We start from the raw sequence: 21,297 nt of genomic DNA, 5'->3' as shown, positions 1-21,297 counted from the left end.
TGGATCTACTTCTTCCTTTGGCGGTGGCTGGGTGAGGGGAAGAAAAGGCTCTATCTCTGAGGCTTCCATGGGTGGAGGTGCTGGTGGGGTTGCAACCTCGATCCTTCTTTCCGACGGGTAGACAGGAGTCCCCTCCAAGATCATGGGCTCCTACCTATCCAAGGCACGCGTCCGATGCTTGGCTCTGGTGATGAGGTAGGCGGCCTTCAGCTCCTGGGCATGGCGGTCTTTGGCTTCCCTTAGGGCTTCTGCAATGGTAGTCTCACGGCGCTCTGCGGCTGCTGCATGGGCATGCGATTCTGCGAGTTGCGCTTGGAGCATCCTAGTGAAGATCTCAGCTTCTTCAGCTCGTCGGATGCACTTACGCAGTTCGAAAGCCTGCTTGTCATGTTGCTCATCCAAAGCAAGCAGGTACGTGGTCATGTGCACCACGGTCGGGTTGTCTTCTTGCAGGCTGCGTCCTTGCAAGGCCTCCATGCGGGCCCTCCAAACCCGTCGACTCTTCTCCAAAGGTGGAAAGAACCGCATGGGGGTACGGGAAATGGGCTCTTCATAGATTTGGCACAAATGACGCAAGGCTTTGCGGGCTACAGCCTGGTAGGTGTCGGTGAAGCGAAATCCGGTTGTGGTCGTGCTCCAGTCTTCAATTATGTTGGGGAAGTCTTCACTCTTTCCAATATAGGCGGTGACTTCACATCGCTCAGTGCCATGCTCTTCATATTCACAGCCTTCATACTCGGGGCGATCTCTAATTCTGAGTTTCTGCATGGCGGCATATAGAATCTTGGGAAAACCCTTGGTGTTCAGGCAGTAGCTGCTGACCCAGGCTCCTACCATTTATTCATGAGTGGGGGTTGGCAAAGATGGATTAATGGGGCTAGAGACTTGCTCAAAAGGAGAAAGCTGATGGTGAGATGAGTCGGAATGCATCGAGTGGTGGTGCCAAGTAGCGGGGGATCGGTCTTTCTAGGAGTAGAATGGTCACCGGTCCTGGCACAGTACACCGGCAAGCTTGAGCGGGGAAAACAAGGAAGGAGGGTAGCAAGATTCATGCAGCGTGCGGACAACTAAGGCCACAAGGAGTCCAGTATGAGTGTAGGGCAAAGGACCAACAAGAGCACGTGAGAAAAGAGGGAGAAAGAGAGCGTGCGAGAACGCGACGAGGGTGGACGTGACCCAACAAAGTAATTGCAACACAGTAATCAGGAATAGTGCGACGGGACGGGTGCCATAGGAATCCTAGCCCACTCTTCTCCAACGAATAAACACCAACCTTTTCCTTTGGACCACCTCTACTTTTTGCTTTTCTCTTTCTCCTTTTCCTTTGAATACAGCATGCACCAGCCTTTCATACGGATTGAGACCTTAAGATTTATAAACTCTTCTTAGTGCCATAATCTTCTCTGTTCCTTTTGAAAAGAGTGTTACTTCATCAGCTCGCTGTGGATTTTCCATTAGAACACCAGGATATTTCTAGAGGGTATTTTGTTGCAAGAGAGAGAGAGTGCATAGTGCAATCTGATAATGGTTCGTGATGATAACCTCGATACCAGCGCGTGCCGAGCAGCATGACCATGTGGCAGCTGTTCAACAGGGGCCCTCGGTTTCGCCGCGGCACCATAAGTCATTGACCCTGAAACCATTACAGATCATATAGCCAATGAAACAAGAATAGCAGAGGTAGTAAGAACTGAACAAGGATTTCCTTCCAAGGATAAAGGATCAGAAGAAATCAATTTGAAATGGAAATAAATTGAGAGGAATTTCAAATGTTCTGCTGGGACAACCATAACTTGCTAATAATAATATTGCATCTTTTCTAACCATTGTTAATCTGCCTTGTGCCTGAATTGTTGCTCCACTTGTAAACCGCTTGGTGCTGTCTTGAAAATTTACGAAAAGTACAGACAAAAGGCCTAGCTAAGTCTAACCGGTTCCAAGGGAAAATCAACACACACACCAACTAACACAACAATGCACAAATAGGATATACATGAATGCATGTCCTATACGTCCTCACACCGTTGCCAACATATAGGGCAACCATCCTCAAATTTTTTTGCACATCATTCACTCCCTGTAGCTAGTCGATACTATCGAACTATGCTTGGGCTTAGTATACCTGCAGAAAACTTGATTAAACCTATCTAAGTCAGCAGAGTGCCATCTATTCTAGATACATAACCATAGTAATAGGGCTACTTATATAACTTCGCATGCAAATGTCCTAACTTTTTGAAATAAATTTGTTGTCAAATTTTAATTTACAATAGGTTTTTGAAGCTTTATTCCCTCATTTATGCTCTGATACCACATGTGGCAGAACCACCTGGTTTAATGCGCTCTCAAGGGTACTCGTCTTCCATTAGACACTAAGTATCCAAGTGAGCACAATAAATCACACAGTTCCATCGAGCACACCCAACGGGAGAACTCAAAAATCCATATTTTCCGTTAGGATCATAAACGAGTGGATAAAGAGTACATCATTCTTAACCATTTCTTACATCACTTTTAATACAACATCAGAGTTATGAACAATTTGATTTAACATCGGAATATAAACATGTGATCAAAGTTACAGCGATAATAAATATCTATTCATGACATGATAAAGCATTGATATATAAGCTATGACAACAGATTATAAAACTTCTATTTATAAAAACATTTAGTGAGAGTTATAATAAAAACTATGATCGCAGCGTAAAGGAATCCTCTCTGAGCCCACTAGGAGGTATCCACACACAAGAGTCAGCTCTAGCATCTGCATGTCGCCTGCAATAGGATGAAAATAAAACCCTGAGTACTCAATTGTACTCAGTAAGACTTACCCGATAGGAGGAAATAAAAGACTCTAAGGATATGCATGACTATCTGGCTTGTGGGTTTATTACATCTACAGAAAGCATTACTAAAAGTGCATCCTTATATTCATTTTATTAGCAGTCATGATTAGTTCATTTATCTAACCATTCTAGGTAAGCACCTATGCTATTTTCAAACATGTGGTAAGCAATCAAAACCATTTTATTCTCTTCTAAGTTCCAGTTCTTACTATGGTGCTAGACTATAGCCAAGTCGTACCGCATCACGCGGTGATTCGCGAATGAATGTATCTGTTGATGCGGGACCCACGGGATACCCCGCAAGGAAGAGAGAAGATCTAGTTTAACTAGGATTCCTCCCATGTAATCCTAGTAGTAGTACTACCCTGTAATCCTACTATGACTCTACATTGTAAACCAACTAGGACTCTTGCCTCCTAGACTATATAAAGGAGGGCAGGGCTCCCTAGATCGGTAAGTGAAAGGTCTCAGACGAGGTCTGAACAGAGAGGGCAAGGATCCTAGAGAACAAGATCAGAACGTGTAACTCCACACATTGATCAATCCAACGCAAAGGCTTACGCCGACTAGACGTAGGGCTATTACTCGATCACGGTCGAGAGGGCTATTACTCGATCACGGTCGAGGGCCCGAACCAGTATAAATCGATTGTCTCTTGCATTGACTATCGACTCTAGCATACATCGAAGCCCGAACAACTACCCTGGGTACCCCCGTGGTAGGCTATATGTGGCAGAACATCGACAGCTCGCGCGCTAGGTAGGGGCTTTCAGCGGATTTGCATCCAAGAGCTCAACGGACCTCGACAACATGATATTCTCGATGGGATCAACCTTCATCTTTGGATCATGGATCTGCGAGGAGGATAACAATGGCAAGTTCCGAGGCCGTCTCCTTGAAGATTCAAATCGCCATGAAGACCTTGCTATTTTGACGACTATGATAGATCAACTCGTCGGAGGACTCGCACGACTCGTGATGTCGGATTCAACTCAGACTTCACGGCCAACCGCATCTGACTCAAACTCAGGCTCCGCATCTGAGATGGAGTCTTACCCGAGTTCTTTTGATGACAATCTGAGTTCTTTTTCGCTAGGACTCCGCAACGCGACCTCGGTCTATCAAGAATTCAACTCGGAGTACATTCAAAGTTCTTTCAAGAAGTCGAGTCCTTTTCCGTTTGGGCTCCATAACATGGCAACATCTTATCAGGCATAGCTCGAAGGATCTACCAGTCTGGTGCGAAGAATGCCACTAAAAGGAGCTCAGGAAGGCCTCATACTGACTATAACATCTCAAGACTGCATCGTCCACTAGCCAGGCTCTATTCCTGAAGATGACAGTACCCAACTAGTTGGCACAACGACGACAACGATTCTACCCTACCAAGAAGGAGACTTGATCTACGACGCTGAAGCCCCTACTGAAGTTCTCAACGACTCTGATAATGTGGAAACTGACATCAATAACAGGACACTTCATGCCCAAGAAGTATTCATGGTTCGCCGTCCTAGATCACCGTTGGCCCCTCTAGAAGTACCCAACATCAGATCATTTGTATCCAGGGGTTGGACAAATGACGCCCTTGGGCTTAGCGGTTCAACTCATTTGTATCCAGGGGCAAAACTGGGAATGTGTAATAGCCCTGTTAAATAGGATGAGGGAGCCCCCATCTCCCTCACCTCCTCTAGTTTTCATTTTCTCCTTTAGGGTTTCTTCCTCTAGTTTGCTTCCATGTATGAGAGAGGTCCACAACTCAAATTGTGACTTGGTTTTGAAGGAATCGGTGGCCGTAACCACCGTATGCCCTCCGGGATTCATGATTTAGTTGTGTTCTTGATGTGATTTTGGTGTTCTTCACGAGCTCCTTTTGTCCCCTCTTGTTTCCCCTCTTGATTCTTCATTTTGGGATTGTTTTGGTTCGTTCTTGTTGCCTTGGATCGATCAATTACATGAGTGGAAGCTTTCCACCGAAGGAAATCCACTAATTCCTCATGAGATCACAGATCTGGGCAATTTTAGTTCTTGACCTATTTTTTGGGGGATTCTTCAATTCCTTCGATTCACGGAGTTAGAGTTTGTCTCAGGCCATGATCCTTTAGAGGTTGCCTTTCTACTCCATTGTGAACCCTTGTGCAAAGTTTCAAGTCATTTGGAGTTGATTTGATCAAGTTATGGCTTGATTTGATTTTTCCCGAGAAACTGCTCGCTCATACCGGACGCGTCCGATATGATCTAGGACGTGTCCGATATTTCTAACTTTGGAGTTTTTAGCTAAAATTTGGTGGAGACCTTCCCTTGGTGTCTAAGAGCTATGGTTAAAAATTTCATGTTTTTTGGACACCGTTTGATGGGGTTTTGGATTTTTCTCCCTTGGTCAGCTTGCTGCTGAAAATACCGGACATGTCCGACATAATACCGGACGTGTCCGATATTTGCAGGGGCAGTGCTGTTTTCTTTTGGAAGTTTGCTTGTTTGGGCTCTGATCTGTGTTCCGTTTGCTTTGTGGTGACCCGCTGTGTTCTGAGGGAGCATCCACCCTTCTCTAGGGTCGTGGTCATCAAGTCTATCGTGTATGCTTTTTGAGGATTGATATTGGGACAATGGTCGAAGATTTCGAAAGAAATTTGAGGCTCCCATTCACCCCCCTCTGGTCGCCATTTCCGGTCCTTTAATTGGTATCAGAGCCAGTTAAGGATCATTCCACCTTAATCGGTCCATGATCCATGAAGGCGACATGGAGCGTGGTTCCGGCAAACCATCGCACTTTGATGGGTCCAACTATCCTTATTGGAAGATCCGCATGTCTGCGCATCTCCAGGGGATTGATTGGCTCGTCTGGGAAATTTACGAGGATGCTACTTACGTTGTGCTCCCTGTTGCGGCCCGTACCACCCAGGATCACAAGGATCGGCACAACGCAAATAGCAAAGCTCACAGTGTGCTTTTCTCGAGTCTTTCGCTTTCTGAGTTCGAGCGTGTCTCCGATTGTACTACAGCTCAAGAGATCTGGGTGAGGCTTTAGAGCTATCACGAGGGGACCGCACAGGTCAAGACCAGACTCTACGAGACATACAAGCGCGAGTACGAGAACTTCTCTCAGTTTGATGGCGAGTCAATCGATGCCATGTTTTCCCGCTTTCAGACTATCGTCAACAAAATGAAAGCGAACAAGGCCAACCTACCTTATAGTGATCATGAGAGGGCGCTCAAGCTTCTCTATGCCCTTGATCGAAAGGTATGGGATGTGAAGGTGTCGGCGATCATCGAGTCGGCCAACTACGACACCCTCACCGTCGATGAGCTTTTCAGCAAGCTCAAGTCCACAGAGATCGACTACCAAACCCAAGCCAAGCTCAAGAATCCTTCTGCACCAACCATGGCTTTGGTCTCAGGTAGTGGTTCAAGTTCATTGACTAACCCTTCACAAGCTTCCTTCTCTTTGTTGTGCTTGATGTCAGTCATAGAGGAGCAGCTGGAGTCTCTTGGGGATGATGAGTTAGCACTCGTCATCAGTCGGTTCTCTTGGTTTCACAACAACCGTTTGAACCGCCGACGCAGTGGTGGCCCGAAGGAGGGATGCTATGGATGTGGAGATCCGGACCACTTTGTCACGCACTGCCCCAAGAAGAAGCCCTTCACCAACAAGTACGACTCCGGCAAGCGCAAGGATAAGCGTGACTACACCTCCGGCAAGCACAAGGCCAAGGGTGGCTTCGACAAGGAGGCGATCAAGAAGGCGTACCGCAGGAAGGCCAAAGCTCAAGAACGCGCCTTCCTCGCCTCCCTCAGCGACCTCGACAATGACTCCGACGATGATCACTCTTTTTCTCCCTCGACCGACGATGAGTCTGAGAAGAAGCACGAGGACAAGCTCAACGGTCTCTGCTTTGTCGCCGGTGCAAACCGTGGTGGGTTTTGCACTATGGCGGTTGACGGTGGAGCAAAGCTCAAAAAGGACATCGACATCAACGACGATGAAAATGAGGTACCGCCCACACTTGACTCACTTATGCTTGAGCTTGATACTATGAATGATACATTGATGAGTCAAGATAAGTTGCTTAAGCGTGCTGCCCACGAGAGAAAAGAGTTTAAGGACCAGCTAGAGGTTGCTTTGAAGGAGTTGGAGCTTGCCAAGAGTGGTGTAGTGGTGTCAGAGGAGGAGTGCGATGAGTGCGCTATACACATGTCTAACCTCTCTGACTTGCAATCCAAGTATGCTGTTTTGCTTGATGAATGTGATGAGCTGAAGGCTCGTTCTGGGTTGCTCGGTGCATGCAAGTCCTGCTCAGGCTTGCAATCTGAGTTGGCAGAGAAGGTTGCCAAACTTGCTGAGTTTGAGAAGGCCAACTCAGATAGCACCACCACTACATGTGTTCGATGTGAAGCTTTGGTGTTGGAGCTTGAGTCCTGTAGGCACGAAAAGATGGGAACCAAGGAAGAAAACACACAACTTCGGTCCATCTTGAGCTGGGTGTCGTGCAGTGAGCCCCAGTTGGGCATGATGGTGAGCCAGTTCAGGCAAGGAACTGACTCATCGGGAGTAGGCTTTGCTATAGGTGGGAAGGGTGAGCATGTCTATGACAAGGTTGGTGAACATAGTGGTTTGAACCCAAGTGAGAAACCCACCAACACTCCTAAATTGATCAAGATCAATCCACCTAAGCCTACCGAACCCACTGTAAAAGATGGAGTGTTAGAAGAACCTCCAAGAGCTCCACCCTAGAAACAAGTTTGGGTTCCAAAACCGAACTATCTCAGGAACCCACTTGACACTCTATCGAACATCTCTGAGGATCCCCTTCCTAAAGTCAAAAAGCTACCAAGAGTGACACATACCCACAAGAAAGTGAGCCAACACCCACCCAAGAGAGAGGTGAGGTATCACTATGACTATTGCCATAGGGATGGTCACCTTGTTGAGTTTTGCTTTAGGAGGAAGAGAGATGAGCGGCGGGAGTGTGAGTTGAACAACCGGAACATGTACCGCCCACCCCGTGGCGTACATATACCGCCTATTCAGAGGTGTAGTGTTAGGCCTAGAGGTGCAATGCCTCAAAGTGCTAGGCCTCAGGTGGCGAGACCACGTGGTGGTCGTGCCCGGCGTGGCCCAAGTCATGATCTATATGACTTTGGACCTCGCGACGGTGGCTTTCAGTCCCACACTCTGAGCGGACCACGTTTTCCCCCACGTGGTGATCGCTTCTCTCCAATGGGACATGGCATGTATGGTGTTTTTCCTAACACTTTTCCAGGGCAAATGACTCAACACTGGTATTCTCCTCATTTCACTAACCCCAGTGTTGTGCCATTTGCTCACCCCCTGTCTTTCTATTGATGCAGAGCAGAGGCCTGGAGAACACGTGGCTTGTTGATTCCGGCTGTTCGCGCCACATGACCAGAAGTTCCAAATGGTTCTCCAGCCTCGACCCCATGCAATACAAGGAGTACATCATATTTGGGGACAATAGCAAAGGTAAGGTGCTGTCTCGTGGGACCATTCGGGTCAATGAGTCTTTTATCTTGAAGGACGTTGCTTTGGTTTCAAGCCTTCATTTCAATTTGCTCTCTGTTTCGCAACTCCTTCAAGATGGGTTTGAGGTGCGCTTTAAGACTGGACTTTCTCATGTGCTCGATTCTCAGGGACATCTAGTTTGTCAGATTGTTCCTTTCGACTGAGTTTTCAGAGCTGATTTCTCTCAGTCTTTCGGTTCATCTCGCTGTTTGGTTGCCGGATCTTCTTCTAATTTGTGGAAGTGGCATAGGAGACTTGGTCACTTGAGCTTCGATCTCCTAGTGAGGTTGAGTTCTCTTGACATGATCCGAGGATTGCCCAAACTTAAGTTTGAGAAGGATCTGGTATGCCATCCCTGTCGCCACGGGAAGATGGTGACTGCTTCCCATCCTCCAGTGACTCAGGTCATGACCATGAGACCCGGTGAGCTACTCCATATGGACACTGTTGGTTCGGCTCAGGTTCGGTCAGAGGGAGGGAAGTGGTACGTTCTTGTGATCGTAGATGATTTTCTCGCTATTCTTGGGTGTTTTTCATGGAGGGAAAGGACGAAGCGTTTTCTCATGCTCGTGACTTGATCTTGAGGTTGCAAACTGAGTTACCAAAGAATGCCATACGAGCTATCTGCAGTGATAATGGCACTGAGTTCAAAAACTCTCAGTTTGACACCTTTTGTGCTTCCTTGGGTCTTGAACATCAATTTTCTTCGCCCTATGTCCCTCAGCAGAATGGTGTTGTTGAGCGCAAAAATCGGACTTTGGTTGAAATGGGCAGGACGATGCTCGATGAGCATAGGACTCCTAGGCGTTACTGGGCCGAAGCCATCAACACCGCCTGCCATGTTTCAAATCGCATTTTTCTTCGTGCTTTCTTAAAGAAGACATCCTACGAGTTGCGGTTTGGGCGTCCACCCAAGGTGAGTCATTTTCGAGTCTTCGGTTGCAGGTGCTTCATTCTTAAGCAAGGTAATCTTGACAAGTTTGAATCTAAATCTTCGGACGGTATATTTCTCGGTTATGCTTCTCATTCACATGCGTACTGTGTGCTTAATCTTGAGACTAACCGTGTCGTGGAGACTTGTGAAGTCACCTTCGATGAAACCATGCCCTCTTCTATTTCTGTCTTTGAACGTGCAGGTGATGAAGAGATGGGTGACAGCATTTTCGTTGAGGATGACGATGACGTCGATTGGGATGATCCCAAGCCATCTCAACCGGCTGCCCCGATAGAGCCAGCTTCGACCACTTCGGCTCATGGCCCCAAGCCCTCCACCTCTACTTCATGGGGTCCATGCGAGCCGCTTCCTCAATCGACTGAGGAGGCCCTAGCTGTGGATGAGGGGGAGGCGACTTCGTCTTTGGGTGCACCTCGATATATCCAGCGACGCCATCCTCCTTAGACCATGATCGACAACATCGACGAAAGGGTAACGCGTTCCAAGTCTTATCATATTTCCCATTTCGCTCATTCTGCTTTCGTAGCTTCTTTTGAGCCTCGAGATATTGGACACGCACTATCTAATGCCGATTGGGTCAATGCTATGCACGAGGAGTTAGAGAACTTTGAGCGGAACCAAGTGTGGGTTTTAGTTCCACCTCCACCAGAGTGCCACCCCATAGGTACAAAGTGGGTTTACAAGAACAAGCAGAGTGAGGATGGGGTGGTGGTGAGAAACAAGGCGAGATTAGTGGCTCAGGGTTTTTGCCAAAAAGAGGGAATAGACTATGAAGAAACCTTTGCTCATGTTGCCCGTCTAGAAGCCATTAGGATTCTTTTAGCATTTGCAGCTTTGAAAGGGTTCAAGCTGTATCAGATGGATGTGAAGAGTGCCTTCTTGAATGGGTACATAGAGGAAGAGGTTTATGAGAGGCAACCCCTTGGCTTTGAAAATCCAAAGTACCCCAACCATGTTTTTAAACTCCACAAAGCCTTGTATGGTTTGAAACAAGCCCCGAGAGCCTGGTATGAGCGTTTGAAAGCTTTCTTGCTTGATAAGGGTTTTAGGATGGGTTCCATAGATAAGACTTTGTTCCTCCTCAAGCAAGGCACAGACATCCTTTTGGTTCAGATATACGTGGATGATATAATCTTTGGTGGCTCTTCTCATGCTCTTGTTGCCAAGTTTTTAGATACTATGAGCAGGGAATTTGAGATGAGCATGATGGGCGAATTGACTTTCTTCCTCGGGCTGCAAATCAAGCAAACTCGTGAGGGGACGTTCGTGCACCAAGGCAAGTACACCAAGGACGTGCTCAAGAAATTTGATATGGGTGAGGCCAAGCCTCTTTCGACGCCTATGTCAACCATGACAGCCCTGGATGAGGACAAGGAGGGAGAAGGCGTGGACCAGAAGGAATACTGAAGCATGATCGGGTCCCTGCTGTATCTAACGGCGACGAGACCGGACATCCAGTTTGCAGTCTGCTTGTGCGCGTGCTTTCAGTCTTCGCCGTGCACGTCTCATCGTCAAGCCATCAAGCGGATCCTCAGGTACCTTCGTTTCACACCCGAGTTTGGTCTTTGGTTTTCAGCCTCCTCCTCTCTTTCTCTTTGTGGGTATTCTTATGCGGATTATGCTGGTTATCGTGTTGAGAGGAAGTCCACTTCGGGGACTTATCAGTTTCTTGGATCTTCTCTTGTGTCTTGGTCTTCTTGCAAGCAGTCTAGCGTCGCCCAATCCACCACAGAAGCTAAGTATGTTGTTGCTGCTGCTTGTTGTTCCTAGTTGCTTTGGATGATAGCTACTCTGAGAGACTTTGGGTTAGAGTTTAGGCGAGTGCCTTTGTTTTATGACAGCACCAGTGCCATAAGTGTAGCCAAAAACCCAGTCCTTCACTCAAAGACAAAGCACATAGAAGTTCGCTTTCACTTCTTGCATGGCCACTATGAGAAAGGTGATATCGATCTGCACCACATTGATACCCAAAACCAGCTCGCAGATATCTTCACCAAACCACTTGACCAAGCCCAGTTTGCTCGCTTGCAAGGGGAGCTTGGAGTTTGTTTCCCTTTTTAGAGGAGGGAAACTTTGGTTGTTGTATTCTAGTTTTGCTTTTCTTTGAAGTTTAGCCTTTGTTTTTATATCATACTTGCATATCATATCATCATGTATCATATTGCATCCTGAGCTTCATCCTTATAGTAGCTAGATTGACACTATGCTCTTGTTGGGGATGTTATGGATATACATGATGTGCTTTTGGCTTAGGCTCCTTTTGATCAATTGATGCATGTTATGAGCTAAGCTTGTTTTCCAAACTATGAACTTGATTAAAACTTGTTGAAACATGAAATGTGTTCACCACTACTTGTGGCACTAGCATGTGTAGAATGTGTCGAGATCTTTTTCTTGCTTCATGTATATGCTTAGTTGCTACGGCCCATACTTTGAGTTACACACTTGCTTAAGAAACTTGAATTTGTGCTAAAACTTGAAAATCAAACTCAGTGATTTGAAAAGATCAGGATGGGTCTGTACTATCCTATGTCAGAGTATCGAGACAGCTCCAAATTGCACTTATTGGTGAACTTGAGCTCTGTAATGGATACCGAGATCATTGTCTTAAGCTTCTGATTGCCTTTGGCATAGGCTTGACATGGTCGCTAAGTCAGGTTTTGATGGCACAGACAACCTCCCGCACACACTTGTCTGACAAACTTTGGTAATAAGCTGCATAACTCCGATAAATTTCAATTGGTGTCTAAAATTTGATCAAACCACCAGTTTGTCTCTTGACATGATGTGTGAACTTTGTTTGGGGTAGTTCACTTTGCATACATGTGTAGCACAAGGTCGATCTCCTGTCTATTTTTGCTATGTGCTCCTTTGGTGGTGAACCCTCTTTTAAAATTGCTCAAACTTGATCAAACTTGCTTAAATGCCATATTTCGTCTCATTTGGTCACCTTGAGCATTTGCTAGCACTTGTATGTGTTGCTATATATACATGACAGCATCCACTAGAGCATTCTTTCAATCTACTTGCTATAATCTTGAAGCTTCTGCATTCGTGCATTTCTGCATTCATAGCTTGTTTTGAGGGGGAGTTGCAATTCTTGGGCTCTAGCTTGATAAGTGCATGTGTCAACAAGGGGGAGAAGTTTCCACACTCACAATGTCACAAGGGGACACAAGGGGAGAAAACGTCCAATTTCACCTAAAGTTGAGAGATATGCATTCATTTGAGAGAGATTGCACTTGTTCAGGGGGAGTTGCATTTAAGGTGTTTTGCTAGATGTGTTGAGCCTTTGCCTCTTCTGTGTTGAGCCTTTGCCTCTTCTGGAGGGTCTAGCAGGTTTTTGGCTTTTCGAGCTTTGCTAGTGGTGTTGAGCCCGTTGCCTCTTCTTGAGGGCTAGCTTTGTTTTACTTGGTTGCGTCGAGCCGTTGCCCATGTCTTTGGGGACCAAGTTTTGCTCATTTTTAAATAACCCGGTTCTTGGCTTTTGGTCGTTTGGGTGAGTTCTTTCTTTTCTCTTCTTCTTCTTTTTCTTTTGCTCAAGCTGTTCGTGTATTGGTGTTGACAATGCACTCATCAAGGGGGAGATTACGAACACAAGGTTGACAAGTACTCTTGTGTGTTCGTTTTGTGATGAGTGATTGTCAATGTGATCTATGAAGTGGGTTGAGTGATGACTAACCCTACCATGGCGAAAGCTATGTGTGCGACATGTCTTTTAGCTTGTGTTGTGCAGGTGTGGAGCTCGGATGCGGTGGTCGATGGTGAGGTGAAGGTCAAGGAGGATGTGCCGTGCCAACAGACCGGGAGCGGTGAAGGACGGACGTGAGGCTTGGACCGAGGGACCCAGAGGCTGGGTGACTAGCTGCGGTGGCTGACACTTGGGACATCAACAAGTGCAAGAAGACATGGAGTGACGGTGTTGACCGGGTCAAGACGGCGGACGCGCGAGTCGAGTGAGGCTCAGGAGGACTTGGCGGGCCGGCCGGTCGAGGACGGCGGTGACACGCGTCGGATGGCGGGGGACGCGTATGGAGTAGGCTACCCGCGGACGGTTTGATGGTTTGGGTCTCAAAACCATCGGATGGACGGTTTACGGGTTTGGGCCTCAAAACCCGGGCGGAGGTTCCAAGGAGGGACGGACGGCACGTGGCGGCATCGGGGAGTTCGCGTCGAAGCGAAGCTACCGGTGAGAAGGCGCGGTGGTCGTCGGATCAAGATTACACCGGGTTGGACAACAACGCCCTTGGGCTTAGCGGTTCAACTCATTTGTATCCAGGGGCAAAACTGAGAATGTGTAATAGCCCTGTTAAATAGGATGAGGGAGCCCCCATCTCCCTCACCTCCTCTAGTTTTCATTTTCTCCTTTAGGGTTTCTTCCTCTAGTTTGCTTCCATGTATGAGAGAGGTCCACAACTCAAATTGTGACTTGGTTTTGAAGGAATCGGTGGCCGTAACCACCGTATGCCCTCCGGGATTCATGATTTAGTTGTGTTCTTGATGTGATTTTAGTGTTCTTCACGAGCTCCTTTTGTCCCCTCTTGTTTCCCCTCTCGATTCTTCGTTTTGGGATTGTTTTGGTTCGTTCTTGTTGCCTTGGATCGATCAATTACATGAGTGGAAGCTTTCCACCGAAGGAAATCCACTAATTCCTCACGAGATCACAGATCCGGGCAATTTTAGTTCTTGACCTATTTTTTGGGGATTCTTCAATTCCTTCGATTCACGGAGTTAGAGTTTGTCTCAGGCCATGATCCTTTAGAGGTTGCCTTTCTACTCCATTGTGAACCCTTGTGCAAAGTTTCAAGTCATTTGGAGTTGATTTGATCAAGTTATGGCTTGATTTGATTTTTCCCGAGAAACTGCTCGCTCATACCGGACGCGTCCGATATGATCTAGGACGTGTCCGATATTTCTAACTTTGGAGTTTTGAGCTGAAATTTGGTGGAGACCTTCCCTTGGTGTCTAAGAGCTATGGTTAAAAATTTCATGTTTTTTGGACACCGTTTGACGGGGTTTTGGATTTTTCTCCCTTGGTCAGCTTGCTGCTGAAAATACCGGACGTGTTCGAAAATACCGGACGTGTCCGACATAATACCGGACGTGTCTGATATTTGTAGGGGCAGTGCTGTTTTCTTTTGGGAGTTTGCTCGTTTGGGCTCCGATCTGTGTTCCGGTTGCTTTGTGGTGAACCGCTGTGTTCTGAGGGAGCATCCACCCTTCTCTAGGGTCGTGATCATCAAGTCTATCGTGTATGCTTTTTGGGGATTGATATTGGGACAGTGGTCGAAGATTTTGAAAGAAATTTGAGGCTACCATTCAACCCCCCCCCCCCACCCCACCCCACTTTGGTCGCCGCTTCCGGTCCTACAAATGCGTGTATACATACTTGTGCAACGGCGCATAACTACATGCAAAGTATCATATACTAATAAGTTAGAAATAAAACTAAATACAGTGCAAATATAATACTCAACTGCGCATAGAAAAATTAGAACATAAGCTGCATATCCGTTGAAGGCTACAGAATGTAGTGTTCAGCTCATTGATCAAGTGCGTAGAAAATTGAGTCTTATACCTTTTATGTTCTAGCAGTATTTTACTCTAGTTTGTATCTCTTTGTATACTAGTAGTACTTTGCTCTAGAATATATCTTGCAAATTGGAGCTAAGTTAGTGCATAAAGGAGTTGTATGCTCCGCGGGTTTCCTGTTGTGTCTAGTAGTAGTTCGTTATCTGCTAGCACATGGAGTATCTATTGAAAGCCTCAAGAGGTGCATTAACACTTTAGTGTAGGCAAGGTGCATGGATTTTAGTATTATCAGGAAAAGTGAATTCATTCAACAGTATAGTTGTAGTGGGCGGTAGGTGGTGATAGCCCTATTCATCCTTTGTAGTCCATCCTGTTATAGTCTGAAGATTTACGGAGTTTGGTTGGCCTCCCAGCTCATCCGTTTCTGTGGGCTAGGAAGCGTAAGAACTCCGAAGTTGAGCAGTCCTCTCTATCTTTCGCTAACTAGATCTATAGGTAATCGTAGACATTGGACTTAGATAGTTGCTTGGGAACTTTATCTTGTCTCGTTGTCCTCCCAGCCAGTTAACTCTCAATACAATAAGCCCTCAGGCGTGTCAAGTGCTATCACTCCTATTATTTATCACTTACTCCTGCTATAGCTAAGTTGATGAACTAAAGTTGAAGTACTACCTATTTACTCCTATCCTTAGCCTAACTGCTTCCCCGTAGAAAATTACGATACTCTGGAATACTTCCAGGTGAAATGCTACAATGGTACTCTGTGCGCTTGTAGAATTTATTCTAAAGGCTTAAGAAATGCCAACAACTTGCTTTAGAAAAAAATGTTTTAGTAGTTTATATGGCGTGGATGGTCTTCCTGGTCGGGCTGTGCAAGGATGCCTGTGGCCGCCCGAGGTCCCAGTAGCTGGCTCCCACAACATGGACACTGCCGCTGGAGCTGAGGTCCACACGCACGTAAGTTGGACACCCAGAATCCTCTTCCTTCGTCTTTGTTTGTTCGGATTGGGAAAAAAAAACTGTTCTTTTGTAGATCCTACAATGGAGTTGAGAGTTGAGTGTTCTTTTCTAGAATCGTTTGATTGTTTGTTCGGATTGTGAAAAAAACTCTTCCTTCGTCGTTGGATTGTGAAAAAAAACTATTTTTTCTGGATTGTGCAATGGAGTTTAGTGTTGCATATGTTGTTTGCCCTTCTTTTTGTGTGGACAACCCTCTGTAGCAGTAGTTTTCTACGCAATGAATCTTCTTTTGGGATCCAGTGGTTCCAACGTTTGCATGACATAGTTTCTCCCTTGTGCCTACAGTGTTGGTAGTCAATTTTATGTAGAATTGGAAATTTATGCACTCTTTTGTAAGTAGTTATTCGCCATGCAGTACATACATATGGTAAATGTGGTTTTTATGCATAAGTTCTTACTGAAAGCTAACAATGCATTCTTAGATGCTTTGTGTACCTAATACTTGAGATCTATGCAATGTGGTTGAAAATATCTATGTATAAACTAGTAGATATCTATGCACATGGTGGTGGCCATTGCACCCCCTTTTTCTATCTCTGTTTGCAATTTTCTATTTTTCTTTTACCATAGAGATTTACGGCACAGTCTATATGTTTATATGCAGGTAGTTTGTATTTAGTTGGGGCTGACCTCATAAGTACCATTGGGTACATATGGAGATCTATGCATCCTTTCATAAGAAGTTGTACATTCATTATTTAGATCCATATGGCAATGGTGTTGTTGACTGTACAATCGTATGTAGATTGACATACCCCTGTTTCCAATTTTCTAGGGGCAATTCCCTTGGTGCCACTGAAAAACATGTCAAACCCTTGTATGCCATCCTGTGTGTATGACATGTGGGTCCGACTATGTCTATGACATGTGGGCCCAGTGGCATACATGGGTTTGAGATGTTCCAAGATGATACTTATATTAAAGCACAAATACAACAGGAATGTAAAGATACAAGAACTTTATCGGCATCCCGAAGACTACTCTAGAACCCCGAGGCAAAGCTCGGATCGACTTGAACTCCCAAGCCTATCTAAACTACTCACTAAAGGAAGACGGAATGCTTTGCTCCTCAAGTCTGTGTGTTTACTGTGGAGTTCCCTACCTATTTATAGCTACAGGTGGAGTAACTATCAAGGCGTGATGGTTGCAATGGTTGGCGACGAGGTGGGGCCGGTTGGCCTAGGGGGAGGCCGGCCGGCCATAGGATCCCACTGACTTGGCCTTCAACGCTCAGGATCACTCCCCAAAGGCGGTTGTCCAAGTACCGGTCCAGGAATCTTGCCCGTATAACGGCCGAAGGGGCCGGCCAGCCTAGGTGGGGCCAGCCACCCTGGGGACTTCATCCCTGGCCCTCCGATCCACCTCCTTCAGCTCCTTGATGGTCAGGATGGCACACCCACATGGAAAGTTGGTGACATTTGTGTGGTCTTGTTCTGACATTGGGTCATCGAATCCAAAGTAAGACCATTCTCACCATCCGGGGGTTACCGACCTTAATCCAAAGGTTAGCATCCCTTGAGGGTGTGCTTTCTCCCTCGGATCAGTGATGTGGCACGGGGCTGAGGTGGCTAGGCCGGCCGGCCTAGGCTAGGCGGCCGGCCTGGGTTTTGCCCCCAATTTGACCCAATTTCCTCCACTTTGTTCCTGCAGTCAAATACTTACCAAAACTTGTGGAACTTCATTAGAAATCTAATATTTGCATGGAATCTTATTGTTTCTCCTCTTTATTCCAGAGAATTTGGCGGTCGAAATGTGGAAATAATGGCCACCAACACCCCCCAAGCTTAGATCTTTGCTTGTCCCGAGCAAAGTTAAGACTTAGGATTGGTGGATCAGGAGTTGCTACAATGAGCATGTCTTCCAAATACCTGATGTACAAACCAATGTTCTTGAAGAAATTTGAAGCAGAGTAGCAAGAATTCAGATTCTGCTTTGGGGTATATAGCTTATAGCTATGGGGCTTTATTGCTTTTTCCTTATCTCAGAGTATTGGTATGGTGTTGCTCGAACTTTCCCCTCTACTGTTCAGATTGGTGTCTCGGAGGTTTTACAGAGTAATTGAAAAGAAAAACTCGAAGTCCCCATATGGTACTCTCAAATAGCTCAAAGTTTTACCAAGCCATGGCATAGCCAACCTTCCTACCTTCTATGGCTGATATGTGGAGCTTTAAGTAGGGTAGAGTATGGCAGACTTAGGTTGCTTAATTTTGTCATCAAAGATTGGTTCAAAAGAGGGAACATCTGAGCACACCCTGACCATTGGAAAGATGTGTTTGGTGGAAGAGGGACAAGATGGAACTCGCTGTTGGTTTTATTTGCACTAGCCCTTATTTAGTTTGCTCTGTCTTGACCTTACTTGCACAAGTATTTGTCCTCCTCTTTCTTCCTCTCTCTCTCTCTCTCTTTTTTGGACTAAGAGGAAGGGAGGACTAATACATTTTCTTGATTTTCTAGTTGCGAGGACTTTAGAAATGAGCATTTATTTCTGGGCATATACGTGGTGTGTATATGGTGGCACTGGGTTGTATGTGGAAGTGGCAGTTAAATGGATCTGAGATGAGTGGATGCTGGATTCAGGGTAAGTTCACAGCATGATCAGACTAAAGGGAAGGTTAGCAATCAAAGGCCATGCGAAGGAGAAGGGTGTAGGAGTGCTCAGAATTCCGTCTAATGGACCCAAAAATTGGCAAGGCTCAGAGCAGCCGAAAGTGGCTATTTGTGGAGGTTTTGAAATGTAAAGTATTTGGCTTTGCTAGGAAATAAACCATAGGGGAACTTTAACATTATTTTTGCACCCACAAAGTTAAGACCTTAATTGTGGAGATCCAAAATGTGCTATTGTACCCAAACTCTAAGAGAGTACTGAGTTGTATAACAAGCATTTGCAAAACATAAACAGAGCAACTATTCATTATTTGTAAGATAGAGGAGAAAAACACTAAAGCTCTACACATGCTTGGGAAATTTTATTTGATCTCAAAAAGAGTTTTTTAGAACGTTATTTTATTATTTAATACTCTTATTAGGATGGTCATGGCACGATAAATGAAACCCTGCCCCCCCCCCCCCCCCCCCCCCCCCCCCCCCCCCCCCCCACCCACCCACCCACCCGCGAGGTTGGCTGAGAGCCTAGTGGGGGAAGAACCTGATGCTATCGAAATAATCGGTCAAACTCCCTTGCACGGAGAGTGTGACTCCATAGTTCACCTGGGCCAGCTGGGTGTTGTGGTCGATCTCTTGCTGAAGGGCTATACCTATACCTGGTCCTTCACGACCCCCACTCGGTCCATGAGGTAGGGTTCATGAACTAGTTATGAGGATGACGAACGGCTCTAGGAAGAAGAAATCGTCAAGGCTCCGATCGCGAGTTAACAGTTTCAGGCGCCCATAATCTAGCATCTCTATGTATTGACAGGTTATGTGCATATTTTGTTTTGTTTGATACATGCAGGATGAGCAGAGGAGCAGCACTGAATCCGGCGGCTATCTGGAGCGGCATCTGTCACGATCGGTGGGCACGACGGTGCCGTTTCCAGGGAAGAAGAAGCGCAGGCGGCACGAGATGCGCGTCCAATACCGGAGCCTGACGAAGACGCCCACCTTCCACCGAGTGCGCGCCTTGCCCAACAGGTCGAATGGCACGGCACCACGCCAGCCTTGGGCGCCGCATCCATAGCCTGCATCCCCTCAGCGTCCGCCTCGCCGAAACGACGTTGTACCGCAGCGGCAGGGAGCTCTCCCGCGCCACCACGAAGGGTTCCGCACGCAGGAGAGGCGGTCCATGGGGCCGAGCTTACCGATCACGAAATTCATGGCCCTCTTCAGCTTGTTGAGCTTGTCGCCTTCCATGCTTCCGCTGACGTCCAGGACAGCCACGAGGTCCAGCCCCGAGAGCTCACTAGCGGAGGACGTGTCCACGACCTCCACCAGCACCTGCTGCCAGTTCGCCTCCAGTGGCGCCTTGTCGTTGCAGTGCACTGCCTTTTTGGGCCCTGCAACCATGCATCAGGAAACATATATATAGAAGAAGTATAGTGATCAATACCATTATTCTTTTTTTGAAGGTTATCAATACCATTATTGGAAATGATGTTCAGGAAACATAGAAGAACTGAATGCAACGGGGACGATCGAGACCTGCAGCCGGCGCCTTATCATCGCTCAAGGACATTATTACCAATATCCCGACTGGCGGGGCGCTTGCTTGCTAGCGCCTTAACCGATATGGTGATAATAAGTACTAGGAGGTTCATAACAAGTTATTTATTAATAATCCATATAGGCGCGTACTCTTATATAGAAGCTAAGATCAATGAAGTAGTGGCCACCATGCATGGGAATGGAATACATGGATGATTCATGGTGTTTCATTCGGGAAGGGTTTGGTATGTTCTTTGCTCTCCCTCACAGCTTCCTTCTTTCGGCCAAGCAAAGGATGAAACATATACGTCAGAGCCTGTGCGTACTGGCTGTGTCACACAGAATTCTCATCGGAGTTCATTGACACTGACGAAAGCATCACATAAAGGTATTGAGTACTACATAAAAACTATACTTAATTGTAGATTACAAGCAACTGATACTGTTCGGTCCTAAGTTAATAAAGAAAATAGATGGGCGCGTGCTGAACTGATTCATAAACCACTCACTCAAAAAATAAATCAGATCCTGATAATGAAATACAAATGTACGTACTTGATGAGTTCATTTGGTCTAGGTTAATGCCATTGCCAGGGGATGATCTTTTCTGTTTCGGGAAAGCAGAGTTTATTTCTCCTCTGGCTTATTCCTTTTAATTTGTACGTCCACTTCAGCTACACTTGCTTCGTTTTTCAGCGTGTGTGTGTGTGTGTGTATGTCATCCCCTGGCTTTTCGGACCACATCCTTTTAAAGAGGACAGGGGGACCTTAGACACACACACACTTTTCGTACCACATCCTCGCTTCATTTCAAAGAAGAGTCCAGAGGAACCTTAGACATGGTGCGCTTTGGGTCTTATATGACTAGTGATTTTGTCTTTTTTATTTGATTTAGTTCTAAAAAATTCAAATGAGATTGTTTCGGGCCAAACATGATTCAATGATGTTGAGAATCTATTATCTTGGGACAATCCTAGTGTAATTTTTTTACCTTTTATTTCCAAGAGTGTCATATCATATCGTCTAGAGTGAGTGTTTTGAGGCGTGAATGAAACAGAAGGCTCCAATACATAGTGTCCTTTGGTTGTTTCCAAGATTGCCACATCATATATGGTGCTTCAAGCTGATGAATGAAACAATCCCCCCTATGCTTGTGTGACTGTTGACTAACCAAGACATGTTGTTTGTGTGTGCTGATGCAACATGTCTCTATGCTTGTCAATGTGCAGATGCTGGCATGCATCGAGGTTGTCGATAGTGATGGGGAAGGTCAAGCAAGGTGT

General features: G+C 46.2%; 1 pseudogene; it reads left to right on the top strand.

The window, feature by feature from the left end:
- The first annotated feature begins 5,586 nt into the window (after positions 1-5,586).
- On the top strand, positions 5,587-19,550 carry LOC136465098 (uncharacterized; annotated as a pseudogene).
- The last annotated feature ends 1,747 nt before the right edge of the window (positions 19,551-21,297 follow it).

This window comes from Miscanthus floridulus, chromosome 7, assembly GCF_019320115.1.
Source record: "Miscanthus floridulus cultivar M001 chromosome 7, ASM1932011v1, whole genome shotgun sequence".
Classification (NCBI taxonomy): domain Eukaryota; kingdom Viridiplantae; phylum Streptophyta; class Magnoliopsida; order Poales; family Poaceae; genus Miscanthus; species Miscanthus floridulus.
The sequence above is the reverse complement of the archived record's forward strand: the minus strand, read 5'-3'. Positions and strand labels throughout refer to the sequence as shown.